Source organism: Conger conger, chromosome 1 (genome assembly GCF_963514075.1).
Source record: "Conger conger chromosome 1, fConCon1.1, whole genome shotgun sequence".
Lineage (NCBI taxonomy): Eukaryota > Metazoa > Chordata > Actinopteri > Anguilliformes > Congridae > Conger > Conger conger.
The window spans coordinates 12,928,884-12,948,935 of NC_083760.1; the positions used below are offsets into that span (position 1 = coordinate 12,928,884).

The 20,052-nt window shown below is 39.0% G+C and overlaps 1 long non-coding RNA gene across 1 annotated transcript in view; it reads right to left on the minus strand.

Annotated features, from left to right (window-relative positions):
* Positions 1 to 489: 489 nt before the first annotated feature.
* LOC133119367 (uncharacterized) overlaps positions 490 to 20,052 on the minus strand; it is a 46,136-nt gene continuing 26,573 nt past the window's right edge. Inside the window, exons 2-3 of the long non-coding RNA XR_009706519.1 lie at positions 17,186 to 17,336; positions 490 to 794 (exon numbers count right to left, since the gene is read on the minus strand). This is a non-coding gene — a long non-coding RNA (uncharacterized LOC133119367). The remainder of the gene's footprint in view (positions 795 to 17,185; positions 17,337 to 20,052) is intronic.

The following is a 20,052-nucleotide window of genomic DNA, read 5'->3' on the forward strand; positions in this document are numbered from 1 at the left end:
GTGTGTGTGTGTGCATACTGTAATTGTTGCAGTTTTGCAATCTCTTGCATTTCTAGGTGAAACTTGTGCTGTGTATACATATTAGTGCTTCATAGGAAACAGGAAACAAGTTTCAAATAATGACTACAAATAATTAGCATACAGTAACTGATAGTTCTCTCGGAGGTTATGTATAGAATTATCATTTCTTACTGTTTTTAAGTTAGACTCATCTTTTAAAAGGCTGTATGCAGCATGCCTGTATTTTCAGTGGTTTGGCCAACAGTACTATCCGGAAATGTTAGCACATTGGGCCGCTATTAACCTATGAATAATATATATGTGTTTGTAAAATGATAATAAAACAGATGAATTAGTGATGTGTTTCATTAATCAGATCTTTTCATGTCATGAAATACATTTAATTTTAAGATGTGACATAACCATATCAGGGATATGAACAAGAATCCTTTCGGCACATAAAACAAAATGTTAATAAAACGACACACACATACAGATCCCATCACATAGCGGGCAGTCAGAGCCATTGCTTTCTTCTGCCTGATGACATGTAATGTATCATTCTGTGTACATACAAATTACCGAAAAAAGCGTCGGCTTGACATCTGAAGGCTGCTTGGAGAGAGGACAAGAGACGCTAATAGCCCTCCAGACAGTGTCAAAAAGTTCATTCCCTTTCTTCTGGCTGTGCCTGGCTCTCTTGGCGTGTTCACTCCTCCTCTCAGAGCCGGAGATAGCATGGCCTCCTCAGCCCCCTCTTTAATTGCACCCCAGGTTGTTCCTCATTTTCATCTCTGAACGGGTGGTAAAAACAAGCACAGCGGGTAATTCGCACTATATTAAAAACTGTTGGTGCAACAAGAAGACTAATCAGCACAAGCCTCCACCAGCAAATTATCAGCTGTAAATTAAAATCTGAGGTAGAATTACAGAGTGATAATCTTTTAGCCAACCAAGCCAAAGTCACAATGTGTGCTGAGTGTTTGAAAACCAACCTGGATCTGTCTCTCCCGACATTGGGACACTCGTTTTATTTTAAAATTGTGAGACGCCTGCCCTGTTTTTCATTTCTGCGGTTAACTGTGAAAGTATATGAGTGATAATGATATTGCTAGGCACGGAAATGGGGCCCAGTGCCGGTTTTTACTTTGTTTTGCGACAAGGTGACAATGCAGTAAATCAGATAATACCCCTCATGCCAGATTTGATGATACTTCAAATCAAAGCTTGAACTGAATCTAAAGTGCCAAAATATCCTTTCTCCCTGTATTTTCATTCAAACACATCCCCGGAGCATCAAAACACCATTATTATGTGTCATGTTGATTCACAGCAGTGATTTGAAATTATTCCTGCTTTCTTTCATCTGTTAATTTTAATTTTTAGGTTATTTGTGCAGCACTGACTGTATATTGAGGAAGCCCATAAGCTGGTGAAATATTTTCTCTTCTAATTTACTTCATACCTTCGTCTTACTTACTGTATTAATACCAGAGCATTAGACTTATTTCTTATGTAAACTTGTGTTATCGCAAACACGCAGAAACAGGATATTTGCATAAGCATCAACTCTTCAAGAATTATTGTCATCACTAGCAGGATGAAATTAGGGAAGTCATTTCTACCACAGCAATGGTACTGCTTTGGACTCATAACTTTCTTTAATACTGTGTAGGACAGTCCTTGACCTTAACTGTTTTGGGTTTTTTTTGTCTGATTTTACAGTCCACGCATTTCCTTTGTTCTTTTTTCAGTTTTCCGTGCATTTTTATACGACCGCAACCGTGTAACTACTGTACCATTCATTTACCAGCACGCTCCTGAATACAAGCCGATTACGGATAACAACCACATTACAGCACGATACATCAAAGACCTAGCTTACAGCACAGCGGGGTGCCACCACAGCAACTTTCACATTCTAACAGTTCTAACAGCTCACATTCAAACCATGTTATTGACTAAATATGTCGCATTCAAAGAGCCTTCGCAGCCAGTTGACTCTAGACCTCACCGGTACCATGTGTCTGAGATATTTTTATGTCGCTGAGAGGCTGATTCCCTTCAAGGATGGATATGTCCTTCGGGTCGTTGTCGGGCAGACTTCTTAAAAACTGAATAAAACTGAATTTGTTTTGCTTGTAGAGAGGGCAAAAAACTCCTTGGTTTGACTTCGGCTTAAATATTTAAATGGTACCTTTGTGTACAGTAACATTATTCTATTGTTTCTTCAGTGCCACTGTGGGCAGATTTAAGTTGAATATATAGAATAGCACAAATGAGAATAATCAGCCAAGCAATTTTACATAGCACCATATGCAATCTTTCACACAGTATTTCACAGTGAAATTTTAGATAGAGGAAAAAACCAAAAAATTAATTTGAGGAACCAATGAGAAACATTTTTGCATTATTAGACCCCTTGAAAATGATGAGTTGGGCTTAATTGGTGGAATATACTGCATGCAAAACTGCCACATACTGTACATACTGAATTCAAACAGAGGGAAGCAGCCAGGACTTTTAAAAGGGACTATTAGTGCGAGATTATTAGTGGGGTCTGGTAATCGCCAGCTCTGCATATAATTCCCAAGAATCATGCTTCTGTAGGTTGTTAAAATGCAATCTATGAATATCAGCATTTCTTAAAACACTGTATTTTCAAAAGGAATTCTGTGAAAATCCGAGTGCAATGTAAGAGTGCTAACAAGACACGTGATTTTTGGGGTTAGCTATTTTAGTCTGCTCCATACCCACATCCACCATCGCTGCCAGAAAACTGGAAGGAATGCCCCAAAATAATGAGGAGCGAGACCTGTTGTGAATATTCAAATGAAAAGGAGGAAAACCTTATTCCCCACTTCTCGCTCCACAAACCCATCCTCACTTGACAAGCCACCAGTGTGCAGAACAACTGTGCATTCCTCTGAATGATGTGACAAAGGCCCACTCCGATAGCACAGCAATGTTGGTGACATGTCATAAATAAGTTAGACTTTCAGAGCAAGCGAGTATATGGCCTCTTTTTTCACATTTGTCCAGAAAACAGTTAGATGAAACTCAATGGTTAGGGTGCCCCTCTCAGGCCAAAAAGTCTGCATGAGAACACGTTGGCATGGTTGTGCAGAGTGGATTTGACATTACCATGATGCAATGCACCATGCATGCATGCTGGGAAAATTAGATTTAGTTTAAACTTGATTATGGAAATAAACTGCATTCCTCATAATACATAATTGCTGTTTACTCTATGCGCTGAATGGAATACGAAAAGAGGTCTCCTTCCTTGAAATGGTGAAAGGCAATGGAATCGTTTTTCCAGTTTTTTCGAAGAACGGCAGATACAATCTGTACACTTCTTCTATTTTAGTGATAATAGATATTGAATTAATCAATAATAAATTAAGAACAATTTGTGCCTGCTTCGACCCTAGGGTTTTGGTGACCCTAAACAAGAATATTTGGGGATGAACACAGTACAGTACAATTATGTTCCAAAAACGCAACCAAAAAACCTGAATTATGCACCCAGGGATGTTTCTGGCACTAAACAACTGTATAGAGAGTTTATACCAGTATCCAGCTCTGACTTGTGCCATGTAAGGTAAACCTGAATTAAAAATAGTTTTGAAACCATTAGCAATGTTGTACAGAGGTGACCCTGTGATCTTAACCAGAATTCTTCTGTATGCTTTAGCCTGATATAATGTATTCACACCAATCACTTTTCATAAAGTGAATTACAATAGTTTACATTACTTTCTAGAAAAGGGCTAGCTGTAATTATAGATACATATCTGCCTAAGCCTTTGCCACCAGGCATGTTTTAAGCCACTTTGACACTGTGCTGAAATCTGAGGAGCAGTGCATACTGTATGAAAGCAAATTCTATCACATTACAATAAATCTTACAGGACTATTTTAACAGAAATCAGAGAGAACCCAACCAACTCATTTTCACCTCGCCAAACTGAAAATTAAAAATAAAAATTCTGGCCTATCTTTTCAAATATGTGTTAAAAAATAATGGGTAGGCCTACACAGGAAAACTGAAATTAGGACCTTATGAAGTTGTGAGTCTTCCGGATATGTTTGAGCATATGCCTGTAACATTTATAGCAAAGCTGAAAGTTTAGAATACCATTCATTTGAAACACCTGGGGGAGAAATAAAATCTGTTTCAGCAGTTCTTCAAGGTTCAAGTTGCAGCCAATAATAATCAAGTCAATATTTGTCTGGTTTCGATGCATAAATATTGTTGCAATACGGAAGATAAGGCATACTGCAAATAAATCACAACTGCCGGCCAAAGCATGGACAATTTATACCACTCTGACATTATTGCCCTGTATCAGCAACTTAATATCTGTCAGTATCAGTATTTTATCAATGTTACATCCACTTTATTAAATAATGTCTCCTTTACATGGGATATTTTGTTTGAGCATTCAGTTAAGCTTTCTCCCAACCTTCCAATGGATTTTATTAAACAAACCAATGTGCATCACTTTGAGTAATAATTATGTTCTAAATGCAGTGTCTCACACAGATGTTTTGATGTTTCGTCAGTTGCGATTGGCCACCAACAAAAGCTTCTGTTTTCAAATTAACTTGTCACATTTCCAAATGTGAAGTTTGTCAACTCTTTTAATAAGCATCAGGAACTCCTAGCAGGTATCATTATCATTTTTAGCACACTCATATTTGATGGTGCTGAGGAGAATTTTTAATAACTTAACACCTGGGAATGATGTCTCAGGGTGATAACAGGGAAGTGTGATGAAAACCAAGTCTCTGCACTAGGTGCTGAGAGGAAGGGAGCAGAAGAGGTGTGTGTGTGTATGTCTGTGTGTGAGTGTGTGTGTGTGTGTGTGCATGCATGTGTGTCCCCACAAGGGTGCAAATACAAGTATCTGTGTGTGTGTGTGTGTTATTTTTGAAAGACTTTTCATCCTTGCATACAACCATGTTGTAATATGTTGGAATAACGTATTTCTCATTACTATCCAAGATTTATTATTTTACAAAAGTGGAGGAAAATGTTGGGGGATACTTGAGGACATCTGGGTGCAGTTTTGGGAAAACCATGTGGAATTTCAATGCCTGTCAATAACATATTTTGTACACAAGTTGACATGCACACAAGTTTATGCACACTTATGAAATAGTTCTGGGTTGGTTAGAAATTTAGATATTGAGATATTCAGTGCTAAACTATAAAAACATAAGGCTATTTTTATTTTAGCGTAACTTTTGTGTGCATTGTATGTACATTCTCTGACATAAATTAGTTTGGTCTTGAAAATGCGAATATGCAATGCTTACCAAAATAATCATTTACGATTTACAATAGTCACTGTTATTTGAATAGTTATATGTGAGTTATACAGTAAGTTTGAATGTTATAATTAATTGGAATGTAATACATAATTTTAATGTTAAACAATGATTTGTTAAATACTCATTTGAATGTTATAAATATCACTTGTCTGGTATAGTCTACATGGATTTGATTCTATGGACATTAAATGGAACAAGATGTGATGTTAATTACAGCTGTATACCTACTGCATTCCCTTATTTTGAGTGATAATACCTTTCACACAGAGAACAGTCTTCATAGTAAGGGCTGACTGCATGTCCACCTTCCCTAGAGTTACATTAACAATGTCTCCATCCTGAATATTGTAATGACAAAATGGACAAGAGATCATATGCTGTTTCCCAGGAGTACAAGAGTGATGAAGCAAACTCACAGGCATCGGTCTCTTCCCATAACTTTAAGCACCACTCACCCTTTGTCTAAACCCATGGCCAATCCACAGGAGTAGGACCTGCCAACTCTTCCCCCGTAACGAGCCAGAGGTACTCAGATATACCTCTAGGCTGTACAGTACACATGAAAAAAAGAAATACGAAGCTTTTGTCCAAAAATGTCCTGAAAAAAAAAAGACTTAATTTTGAAATATCTGCTTTCCATTGCAATCCTCCCTTCGGTTTTCCGATGACATGACATGGCTGAGATGCAGGAGATTTTCAGCAAGCTTAGCCATTTGTCTGAGCTTAATTAACAGTATTTAAGGGTCTATTAAAACAGCAATGGTTGGCTGATTCTCTCTGACCTCTCCCTATCCTCTCTTTCCCATCCACTGCTGCTCATTATAATGGTATAATTGCAGGTAAACGGGCCACAGTATCAACAGGCTTACTTCATCAATGTGAGAGGTTTCACGAGCCAATGCACCCAAAATAAAACTGAGCTCCCTCCAGATAAATAACAATTATCTTTATTAGTGGCATCACATTTTATGGCAAAGGCAGAGTCTGCTGTTGCGAGGCTGGCAGAAGAGAGAAATAAACTCTGGACTAGCGTTAATAATCTTAGCTGGTATTTATAGACATCTGCCTAAAATTGCAAATAAGGTGTTTCACAATAAGTTTAACTTCCTAAATCTCTGTGCACCCGAGACCTTTTGTTTTCATAACAAAAAAAAAAACGTGTCAGTGGAAAGGCAACAGCCATCATTTTCCTCCCCACATATTAAAAAGGAGCATTTGAAAAAAGGGAGAGAAATTGACTATGGTCCTCTGGTGAATACGTTTGATGAAACCATGTTATTACTTCCCCAACCACCCCCCCCCCCCCTCCTATCCACAGTGTGCTTTATGTGCTCCTGCTAAATCTAAAGGTCTTTGCTGCTCTGCATCACACTTTGCTGTCATGGTTCGGGGTTATACACAAGCACCGGCCAGAGCCACTCTCTCTTTTCCCCTCCTCATATTCCTTTTTGTCCTTGAAAGGGCCTTTTTTAAACTTGGAGGCCTATTATAAACAGGCAGCTTGTTGTGGTTCCAGGGGCTGCTTCTGTCCGGATTAACTCGGCCGTGCCGCATGTTATAGAAAGTCTGTTTTCTTTGTGCGTACCTTGTGGACAAACCTTCAGAAATAAATCCACGCTTTTTTTTCAGAGTTACGGCCTGCTCATGTCAAAAGATGAAGCTGTTCCTTCACGTGTGAAGGGTTAAACATTTTCTAATCTAGTCTTATATTCCGTTTAGTAGTTTCTTGGGCCGTTAATACACGCTAACTGGATATATATTGTGCAGGAATGCTCTTAACATTTGACGCCTAACCTGCCTCTGAACCATCAAATTTCTCATGCATTTGATCCATCCGTTTTATACGTTTAAGGTCTTTTAAAACCCTTTAAAGCTACTTAGTAACAGTTGGACGATCAAAGCTAAGCTACACACCCTTCAAGCCTCTTCTGAAGCACAAGTTCTGGATTGTCTGAAAGGAGTGGGAGCACAATTAAACGGCAGTTTCGCCCTGGTTTAACTCAATAAAACCAAACTATCTCGCTCAACCTAAAAAAACACCAAAGTGCATGACCAGCATGCTTCATATGCTCATGTGACTTGCTTTGTTCTTATTTACATGTATTTTTATTAGTTTTCTTTCTTTGAATTACACCTGGCTTGGCTCTAAAATCCATGCCATTCAGCTATGGACTTTCTGCTCATTTGAGGCTTAACACACTTTGTAAAGAAGGGAGAGCGCGGATAATGTTGTTACGATCTAAAGCGAGCGCCAGTAAATAATATCACGGCAAATAAATAACCCCTGTAATTATATCTGCCACTGACCACTGACACTTCATCACTCTGATTACCCAAATATTCATTTTGACCATTAAAATGCTTTCCTCCCATCTCCATTTTAAGAGAATGCACGAGACAAGTTGTGCACTTCATGAAAATATTCTTGTTTTTTTTTTTTTTGCATGTGTGTAGGAGGTGGGAGGCTGTTGGGGTAGGGAGATATTGAAGATCATAAACAGTGTATGACAGCTGACAATTTTAGCCTTTTGATTAGGATTTGTTGATATGACCAGTGTGTGGCTCTCGCTCTCCCTCTCTCCTAACTCACTCCAGGGGTTCTGGGCCGTCTGGCGGTGCAGCAGACGGAGCACCCCGACAGTTGACGGAATCAGCAGCACACGCTCCGTTCCTGCCGCCTCTCTCCCTCCCTCCTCAAACTGCAGTAATTAGAGTCTGTGGGCACCACGCGGAAGCAGCACCCACAGTGTGTGCGGTGTCACGGACATTTCCAATTATGCAGCCATTTTGCTTGTGGATGTAACCCCCCCTCTCTCTGCTCCTCAGCCCCTCTGCTTTCTCCTTAAACACACACAAACACACACACGGGCACACTGACACATACACACACTCAGAACACAGACACACACACAGACACACACACACACACGCACGTAGACACGCACACACAAGCACGCGTGCACACAGTCATCAATTTTTGTCCGCTAAACTAGGATTCACATCTTTTAATGAACGTGCAGACTTTGTCACAATGCCATCCACTCAGCCGGCATTTGGCTGACACATTCTTTGGACTGTCTGGTGCCTAATTGTTGTGCGATTGTCATTATCTTGAAGCGTATGTAAATAAGCCTAGGATTTTAGAAATAATTCATTTGTGATTAAGCGCCATCCACAAAAGCTTAGGATTTGTATTCGTTCTTGTCCATTTTTTTTCTTGGGTAAGCAGTTCAAGAAAGTCCAAAATATTAGCTGTTACCAAAGAACTAACCAACAAAATGTACCATAACACTCACAATTCAATTTTGGAATTGTTACAGGACTAAAGTAATTAATTAACCATTAACAAATTGCAATAAAACTACAGCTTATTAACAGTATGCCTGACTAATGTTTCATCTCCGGGCTGAACTTGGGTGAGCTTCCCTTCCATTTAGCAGACAATGATAGACTGAGAGAAGGAGGTTTGTTAACAAGCTTGTTTGTGATTGGGGTTTAAAATTAGGTGATTCAATTTCATGCTGAAGACTAATTAATCCTCTCAGGCATTCCATCACTTGATTATTAATTTTTTCTTTTTTTTTTTTGTTAATCACCACCAGGATGTCTTTTGAATGGAATGTCTCATTAATGTGCTGCACAGAAATCCTACTTGGATGAGCTACTGCTTTATTCTTGCTTAAAAAGCTACTGAACTTTATACATCATACCTGGAAGAATTTGATTTCTCTATTCTCATACAAAAAAGTGAAAGTGGGGCTATATATTCCACTTGACGTTTACAAGGACTTTACCTGCACACCTTTTTACACCTGCGACAGATTTATTGTTCTATTTAATGATTGCAGGTGTCCCAAACCACTTATGGGGGTCAGCATACCACAGGAAAAATAGGAATCATTAATGTTTCAATAACACAAGCAGAACTTAGAACAATGGTCATTTTCTGCATATGCAGGATAAAAGCTCCAAAGCATTATGTATACATTTCATATGATGACATTAATAATATATAATAACCATTTACTTTTTTTAAAATTTTGCTAAATTGTCCTTGAATAATACCACATAAATGGGCCATTATCTTCCACTTGTAATATTAAATATCAGGTAAATTGTGCACTTGCCTTTTGCAACGGACAGAGAAAATGCTGGATAGTGTCAGGCTAATGTCTTTAAAACACCTTTAGAAAAAACCTAATTGCACCATTTGCTCTCCTTGCAGACCAAAGGGCGCGTGGATTTCACCCATCTGTGAAGTGGAGGTGCATGTTCCACTTTACATTTCAATGCATCTTTACGTAGCTTCAGACACTGCAATTTAAGGTCAGCGTGAAGAATCTAAAAGCCCATCTGCCAACTAAGTTGTTTGCAGTTGTTATAACAGGAGTGGGGAAAGGGTACTCCTGGTCTCTTTACCAATGCAGCACTCAAACTGTGAAAGACAGAGTAAGGTCAGCCCACGGCCTGTTCACACTGCTTTACCTATCATGTGACAGCAGTGCTGTGACCTGGTGTGTGCTCAGTGCCCGCATAACTCATCCCAGCTCTCTCTCTCCCTCCGTGTGTGTGTGTGTGTGTGTGTGTGTGTGTAAAGGTATGTGTGTGTTTGTTTGTTTGCATGTGTGATACTACAGTACAGTGTACACACAAAATGACTGGCCATTGCCATCACCATGGGTAATTAATGAGTTTGGTCTGCTTTACAACCTACTTAAAGGCTGCTACGGTGTGACCAATATATGCGCACACATACATACACACACAGACACACACACACACGCGCGACTTCTGATAAAATTGAATCTTGCATTGCATAATCTAAACATTTTAGTGTGTTCTGTAGGGCTTAATTTGTCAGTGTTCTAGCTCTCCATCACTGGCTGTAACAGCCCCCAGATGGACTTGTGCTCAAATCACACATGGCCTATGACAGAATGTGTCATTGGCAAGCAAACAATCTGATATTATATACCTGTAATAACTGTAAAACTATACCAAATTAGTTTAGTTCTATATACCAAATTTGGTATTAGAGAAGTCCACTTGCGAAAAAATGACAACGACCTAGAATAAGGAATATACTCATTTCAAGTTTCAGTTTCACACAATGAGGTAACCAAACAACCTGGTTTGATAAGCTACTGCTGATAATACTGTACTTAAATTAATATTCATCCCAGCTGGATAATATAAGATGGTAGGAATATTACAAGTGCCTATTATTAGCCTACACAACATGCAGAAAATGCGTGCAGAAAATTAGCTCCTGTTCTGCTCCATTTCATAGTTTCAATAAACGAAAGTTGCTTGCAGCAACAATAATTTTAACATCAATAGGAATGTGCTTATTGCTAAAAAAATTGCTGACCAAAAGATGTGATAGCTAACATTAGGTTAGCATGTCTATAAAATGTGATGTTCAGGCACATGATGATTGTAAACAAATTATGGCAAATATCATAGTATATCTGTTACCTTCAGTCAACTATTTCCATGTACTGTACATCCTTCTGTATTAAATTTGCTCAGTTTGGTTTTGATATCAAAATATAATTCTTGACACTTTGCTTCCTGTTTCCAGACCATTTGTGGTAGCGCTATACAGGGGTGAGTTTCCCAATAGCAACGTGTCCTGGCAATACACGTACATCACACACAATTTCAGGACATCTCTTTAAAATGTCACGTGCATTGTCCCCAGAACATGATGTGTGGAGAGTTTCTCTAGAGTAACTCTAAAGAGTTATTAACTGTTAACTAAAGCTTCCCTTCAGTTAACTCTAGAGGTGTGTTTACAATACAGAATCAAAATGACATCAAGACGCAAACGCTTGTGCTAACAAGCTGCACTTTCTTCAACATAATTGAAATTAGACAGTTTGAAAATTAAACTTTATACTCCTAATCTGATTTGTAAAATTAATTTGTTAACTGTAGGCCTACTGGAAGGTTGTTGGACATACGTATATGTGTAATAATGCAAACCCATGATCCTCTATTGTAATTCTTGCTAAAGTGGTACAGAGACATGCTGCATTCATACATGACCCATTTTAGCTCTGGACCGGAACACATTTTACACAAATGTAGAAAATGAGTTACCTTCAGTTGTTACCACAAGGCCTTAGCATAGCCAAATAAACCCCATAGCATACCCTTAGCTAAACCCCATGAGTGGGATCATTAGCAAACATCACCAAAATAGGACAGTTGATACCAAGGAGAGTTCTGTAGCAGCACAAGGGAGATGGAGGCATTGTATGCCTATTATCAGTGTCTGAAACACTTTTACATGGCAAGTGCTTATTATGAGCCAATACATTAGTGGACCCTAACGTACATGCGGGGGTGTGGAGGCTGCTGCAATTATTTCAATCTCCTGCAGTCCATCTTTACATTTGGTGCTACAAGTTTTGATTAGATTAAATTTGAAAAAGGTCGGAGGTCATCTCAACATCCTCCCAATCACCTCCTCAGAACAGGCAGCACCGGGGAATGTTGAAAATAAAACAAGTTATGCTGCATATACGGTATGTGAATCCTGACCACGAAGGAAGGCGAGCGAGTGAAATGGCTGTACCGGTCAGTTCCTGCTTCCCAGAAACAGCAACTGCCACTTAGACGATGCTCCATCAAGGCCTCCCTTGCCCATTTCCAAGTCCTTGAGCAAGCACTGTCTTATCCCCTTAGAGACACAGAAAGGGCCTGTCCACCCCCTCACACTCTTTCCCCAGTCTCCCTGACTCAGTGAAAGGTGCTCTCGGGTGCTGCTCACTCAGTGCTATTGTGGACAGAAGCTCAGACTAAAGACTACAGATATAAGGCTTCAAATTCAGAAAGTGCCATTACTTGAGCTAGATGCTAAGCCCAAAGGCTGCCTCAGTGCAAGACATATCTGTTTAGATAGCAAGTATTTGACATGCTGGCTATGAACCAGCAGGTATTTAAAAGGGTTTTAGGCAGGCAATTATAGCACAATCATCAGAAGTTCGGTTTGGCTAGTATATGGATCATCTTGTGCAGATAAAATGTACATTTTTTCTTTTTCTTAAAACACATTTGATTTTGACAGTGTGCTTGCCATTAAAGACAAACAAAACATTTTTGGAAAATAAATTGTGACTCAAACTATCAGGCACATGTGCCTGAGGACTTGCTACTACAATTACAATTTTTATCATGTGACTGATATTATAATATTTTAAATGATTGACACATCGGATAAGTGTAAACTTCAAATAAAAGTAGATACTATACATTTACAGCATTAAAATTTGACAGGAAGGGCTGAATTCCATCACTGATAATATTATATAAATATGTAATATCAATTGTGCATATATTGTACTTATAGTACAAGTGTAACCATCATTTTAAGCTCTGGAGATTACGTGAATTTGTGATTACTGGAATTTGTATTAAATATGCCTTAATGGTACTGATGTCCTCTTGCTGAAATTCATGGCCGGTACGTTTCAAAGCTAATAACCACTCCAGCTAAAATCTGAACGTAAACCTGTAAAACACTAATGTTTATTGCAAGAACAAATTGTATTAGCCGTGCCATAACTGAGATAGTCTCCTTCACAGCTCAGTCAATGGGGCTTACACTTTAATATTGCCTTCCATCACAAAAGCAGGACCAGCCAAACTAAGTGGAACGTCATTTTGATGTTAAATCTCGAGAAGATTAGCCCTATACTTATAAACTGCTTAATACATTGTAAAATTTCCACTGAACGTGTGACAGCAGAATCAAGCAATTTCTCAGAGAGGAAGAGAGGGGAAAAGATTAGGAAGGCCTGACTTTTTATCTTCATGCAAAGTTATAATGTGACTGCCGTATTTTATTTATATGTGAAATAATATGTAAATGAATAGCCTGTCTCTCTTCATGCTTAGCTTCTAAAAATAACATTTTTTAACTATTTGCATGTACAGTACATGCTTCTGTATTGGATTTCTTGTATTGTAGAATGGCACATATTGTGAGAGTAATCCCTTTAAAATTTGCTCAGTTTGCTTTTGATATCGAAATATAATTCTTGACACTTTGCTTCGTGTAACCAGACCATTTGTAGTAGCACTATACAGATCAATATAGGTTAATATAGTCCTACTTAATACTCATAGGAATCTGACATAAAGTATTAATTAGTTTAACTGTAGGCCCACTTCAAAGTTGTTACACATACGTATGTCATGTAGTAATGGAATCCCATGATCCTCTATTGTTATTCTCGCTGAAGTGGCACACGGACATGCTACATTCCTACATGACCCATTTCAGTTCCTGACCAGAACACTTTTTACAGAAATGTAGCAAAATCGAAGCAAAATGCAAAAATCCGCTCCTACACTCACATGAATTGGCCCGAAACGCCCCCTTTATGATAGCTTCTATCAAAAGGAAAATGTACGTGTTTTTCTTCTCTTTGTCACAGAACATATGTACGCACTTAGTCACATCTAAACAGAATTATTCTAATCCAGCAAAGAGAATATGTAAGTGGTGCCATTGGTGAGATGCTAATGTCGGCTGAAAAGCCTTTGCTTTTCTCGAGTAGGTCTTTCTCTCTCGGATGCATGACATTTACACATTACCGTCTGTTATTCCATCGGGGCATTGTAAATAAAAACTAGGCTCTCTCCTTCTCTGCCGTTGACGGTCCCGGCGGTTGAAACAGAGCCCCAGTCAGGCAGCGCTACAGAAGCATTAAACGCGCAGTATTAGGGGGAGACGAGACGCAATTAGCCAAGAAATGACTCTGATCTCGGTGACATTTTGGAAAAATCGTAACACAATATACAGTGCGGCCGGTGATTGACAGTCTAATCCACGTTTGATGGGAGCGGGTCCGTGTTCCCTGAGCGGAACGGGTCGCGGGCAGATAAAGAGCACAGCTGCAGAGACCAGATATGTCCACGGCGACTTGTCACCAGGCAAATTCCTTAGGTTTAAACGATGATGAAAGTATCGACCATTAATGACAGGATCATCTCCTTGCCTGAAATAAATGCTCTAATCCCTTTTGCCAGGTCCATGAATTCCTAATATGAGTTATATAAACTCTGGTAATAAATCTGTGTTAGCTCAGTTGTGTTTGGAAATTGTACAGCACTCTTTGCCCTGTTTGAAATGCAAGATGAGCACAGGACATGTTCTCTAAAGCCCTAACATAAAGTGATTTATTGCACTGGGCAGATTAACTTTTTTGGCAATAAGAATTGCTAATGGGTAAGAATCGGCGGAATTTTCCAGACACTGTGGACTGTGTGATCTCTCTGTTTAAGTTCAGTCTGGCCATGATAAAAAAATCACAGAGCCAGCCGACGACGCATATTGGATGAGATTCTGAGCAAGAGAAATCTTCCAATATTTTACATTATAATAAAATTAATCAAGCGGTTAAATATGGCAAGATTAATAATGCTGGGTGCACCCGTTTTAAGATTATATCTTGTTTCGTCAGTGTTACTGAGAGAATGTAGGGGCACATGTCAATTTACGATCTGTCAGTGGTTTCTGAAAATAAGATTGATGTTTGGGCGAGAGGGTGGGGTTAATGGAAAGTGTCTCATAACTACAGGTATCTAACTATATGCGACTTGCTAATAACATACTATAATCACCAGCTAGAATGTGTTTAAGGATCAAACATGTGATCCGTTTCTTTTGTATGAAACAATGCTAAGATGTTTTTGGGGCAATTCTATGAAGGGTAGGAAGAAGAATAATAAGTATTCAGTTGGTCTTACGTAATGTTTATATGCTGTATAGTACAAGTACAGCACAAGTACAACTCTCACATGGTTATACTGTGTACAGTGCAGTACAAACATATACAGTAGATGGTCATTTAGAGTATAGTGATTCTGTACAGTGATCTCATACAGTGCAGTGGTCACATAGGGTACAGGATACGGTTGTACACTCTTACACAAAAGGGTTCTGAACAGGTTATTTGACTTGATTCCATAGAGGAACCCTTTTTAGTTCTTTATGGAATCCTCTATCAAAGGTATGAAGTGTGACAAAGAAGCATTTCGCCCGACAAAAAAACAATCTAGATAGGAGTCTCCGATGGAATCATTAAAATATTTTTTCCACCTCAGCTTTTTAAGATATATATTTCATTTTCAGCTGTCTTTAGCCTTCCTATTGTGTCCCATTATCTAATTGGTTTTTTTGTTTTTTATTTTTAAGTTTTGCAATGTGACTCATTTTCATTCAGTTCTTCCATTTTTTCATCAGCGATAATATGGAGCTTGATAGGATATGCTACATTTGGTTTCAAACAATGTTCGGTTGACCAATGCATTTGAAGGTCTGAACTACATATCTCTCAGGTTCTACTGTATTATATAGGTGATTGTATCCATAAGTAACATAATTTGGCTTCCGACATACTGGTTACATACTGTGGAAAATATCATAGAGGTGGCTACATTCAGTACACTCTCAGAAAACAATGTCTTTCTCAAGAAAAACGGTTCTTTGTCCGCAAGCTTTCACACTTTCACACCTTTGATAATGGGTTCTATGATGGAACCTCAAGCCAAATCAAGCCATAGAACCCTTACAGAACCCTCTTTCCAATGAATGTAACTCAGTGTACACATTGAGGTCCTCTCATAGATGGTCATACACAGACAAGTTACATTTTAGCGATTACGTACACGGTACATAGTGCAAACAGGATAAATACAGTACAAATGGTCACACAGACAGACACCCACAGCAGTAGTATCTATCTATCTCAATATCTAAGTTCTCAAAGATCTTTCAGGCTTCCTCTAGATATGAATTGGCACCACTATAAAAAAGAAATAAAAAAAACACTGGCATCACTATTACTCTTGAAAATGATAATCAAAAGTTTGACTCTTTGCTGTCTCATCATAAGTAGTAGAAACATTTGGCATTACATTGTAAGCCATACCCACGGTTTCTTCTTTCTGTTCATAGATACAGGCGCAATACAGAAAGTAGTACTTAGACTGCTGTGCACTGATGTTGCTCGTGTTCATCTTTTAACCACGTAGGCTGATACTGAAAGAAGTATTTTTAAGGTAGATAGGTCTGTTTGATTTAGCTGTGCTGTGAGGACAGCACCAGGGCCATGATGAGTGTGTATGAATATGTGTGTGGGCCTGATGGGAGGGGGGGGGGGGGGGGGGCGTTTAGATTCATGAGCCTCTTCCCCACTCCATCGCCTCCATGTGACATACTTTAACACTTCAATCACGGCAACTTAAAATGCCAATCAGTGTTTATGTGGCTGCGAGTTTGGAGGGGGCATTTTGTCTCCTTGTTTAAATGCAACACGGGGACGTATCAAAGAGAGAAAGGGAAGAGGCTAATGGCGGCGGTGCAGCAGGTGGCACCGGGTCTAAACACACATTTGTTCTTCTGCCATGGCCTTCCCCGCAAACCGTGCATGAAAATGCACACATTTAGCCACGGCACAGCGTGACAAAAAAATAATGCTACATTAATAATAACTTAAGTTGTTCACACTGAAGCATTCTACAGTTTTAAAAAAAGGCCCAAAAAAATAACTGAAGGGGGGGGAGAGGAAGATTACGGAGTGCGCACGGAGAGGGTATGGAAACACCAGGCGAATAGGGGAGACCTTTGACTGCCTATGCTGCTTTTTGTATTAGAACAAAACTGTCTACCTACGGGATGTCTGCCTTTGAAAGGAGGGACGTATCCCGTAATTCCCTCCCCTCACCGAGATGATTGTAGCTTTTTTTGGCCTGAAAGTGATGATTAGGGGACTGGAAAGCAAAAGTGAATGGTTTATGAATATTTCATGTACATGTAAGCAGCACTTACTGGACAGAGGGTCTGATTGATGTGAGAGTGGCGTTAAATGCCTTGACTTTGAAGGGCTTCAGGACTCCCTCCCTCTTCACTGCCTACTTCAGGCTCTGCAGTTAATGGCAGAATAAAGATGTATTTAGCTGGAGAGCTCTTCATTAATAGCCTGCATTAAACAAAAGTAGAGGCATAGGATTTGTGTCAGTGGAGCGGGATGAAAAGGACTGACAGGAGAAAAGCCGGAAAGAAAAGATGTCAGGGGAAAAATGCTGCTTTTAGCTTTTCCACTCTGCCATTTTCTCTCTCCCTATAAAAAAAAAAAAAAAACATTATTTTTCACTGGCTTTTATTTTAGAGGTTGAGTAGCAAACCAACAGGAGGCCCCAGCTCAGAAATGTCAGAAATGAGAAGTCACCAATAGGCAGGCGCAGGAGGATAATCGGGAGTGCGGGCGGAAAAACTCGGAGGTTTGTACACCTGTTCTGATGCGTCCTCGCCCCTGTGCGGTGTCTGGAAATGAAAAATTAGACTCACTCATGGGTGCTGGGTACAGTCGGTCAGGCTATTGAATTTTGATTGGATTTAGAGATTTCTTTGGGGATGCTCCCAATTTTGACAAGGCCTGAAAAATGGCAATGAATAGGAAATGTTGTTGACAAGATACCGTTTTTTATATCCTGCGATAGATTTCAATTCTGTATGATGTGGTCGCTTTTCTAAATATCTGTTAATAAGCTGATTTGAAGCATGACAGGGTTTAATAAGCATGTTACTACCTGTTCCCTATCACAAGTTGTCAGACCAAGATTGCATGTGACTTGTGTTATGTCTTGACCAATCCATCTGAAATAATAGCAGGCTTGGGTCAATATTGAGAGATTCAGAAATCCGCTCTTTTTCCCTGTCTTTAATTAAGGCGAGCGCATTTTCTATTAACGACAAGCCCATTGGCCGACAACCACCCATCACATATCTGCCCCCTTTGTGAATGTACGTAATGAATTGAGAAAAAGTGATTTGTGGGGTAATCTCTTAGTGAAATTGAATGTAGAGTTAGTATTACATGTATTTTTCACTTTCTCCTTCTTTATCTTTTGAAAGAATAGCCCCCAATAGGCATTTGGCTTCATATGGATGACACAGAACATTATGGTGAGTTAGGTTCAGAGCCATTTCTTTATATTTCCATTAAAACTAAAGCATTAGAATTACTTTTCCCTGTTATTAATTAGCTCCAGTGCCCTTTTCTTACTGCCGTCTCCCCTGTTCTTTAGCTCTGCAGCAGATTCCTAATAATTTTGCCAAATTCAAAGCATTTCAGACATTGAAAAGTCATCCCCTGAACCCCAAAGCATATGAAGACAGAAGCATTTAAAATAGACATCCAGCAGATAATTTTAAAAAAAAAAATTATCAGGCTGGAACTCAGATTTAAGATTTTACAGTAATCTTTGATAAACATCTCATTAAATCAAATATGCCTGTCATGTAAACTAAGGCCAAAAAGAAATGTTAGCACAAGGTATTTATTAGACTTATTGGTTTTTGCTGCTGTAGCCTATTCACTTAGAGGTTTGATGTGTGTTCAGAGATGCTCTTCTGCATACCACTGTTGTAATGAGTTGGTTATTTGTATAACTGACACCTTCCTGTCAGTTTTGCCTAGTCTGGCCATTCTCTCATTAACAAGGCGCTTTTGCCCACAGAACTGCTGCTCACTGGATCTTGTATTGTTTTTCGCACCATTCTCTGCAAAATCTAGAGACTGTTGTGCATGAAAATTCCAGGAGAACAGCAGTTTCTGAGATACTCAAACCACCCTGTCTGGCAGCAACAATCATTCCACAATCAAACTCACTGAGATCACTTTTTTCCCCATTCTGATGGTTGATGTAAACATTAAGTGAAGCTCCTGACCCATATCAGCATGATTTTATGCATTGCACTGCTGCCACACAATTGGCTGATTAGATAATCGCATGAATACGTAGGTGTACATATGTTCATAATAAAGGGCTCAGTGAGTGTACATGAGACTCAGTTGGACAAACCTTGTGGGTAATATTTGTGCACTGAGAACTTTCTGCTGAGAGTATACATACAGTATGCATGTGCGGAATGCTGAGGTTTAGTACACGCTAGAAAAATTACACCCACAATCAGACAAGCCAGTATACAGCAAGTCATTCATCTCTTCACCACACAATGTTGTGAAAAGTTTGTAAGAATACTACTAACAGGTTGTATTGTATCACTGAGGACAGTTTACACAAAAACATTCTGAGTTATGATCTTATTTTCCCAGAAGTAGAAAAAAATTCACGGTTGTAGCCAATATTTTCGTCTTGCAAAGAATAAACTGTGGTCCTCTGTATATGTTCTATTGAATAGACATTGTTAAAGCTGATAGAGTGAAATCATTCAGAAAAAAAAAACTTTATTTAACTCTCTTCACAATTGCCATAAAGCCAACCAATGAGTGATACTATATATGAGTTGTCACGCTTCAATGGCAAATATACCCTCAAGTCTATTGCAACTATTTACAAAATATAGAACAACTTTTTCCCCTTTGAATGAAAGCAGCCCATGGGGTCTATATATTGTAACTTGCAAATCTTGTCTCATCCTGATATATGGAACATACAAATTGTTTTGATGTTACTACTGTGAAATCGCTGCATACTTTTTAAAGGCACAATGCCAGAGATATCCAGTCATATGCCGAAACTCCATATTCCACCTCACCTTTAATATCATTTACATACAAATTGGTGGTTCCAGGAAGGAGACAAGGGGATTCATTGACACAATAATGTATATTCAAACCTGAAATTTACATGTGCAGAATTATTGCACTTGAGAAAACACAAACTCCTGGA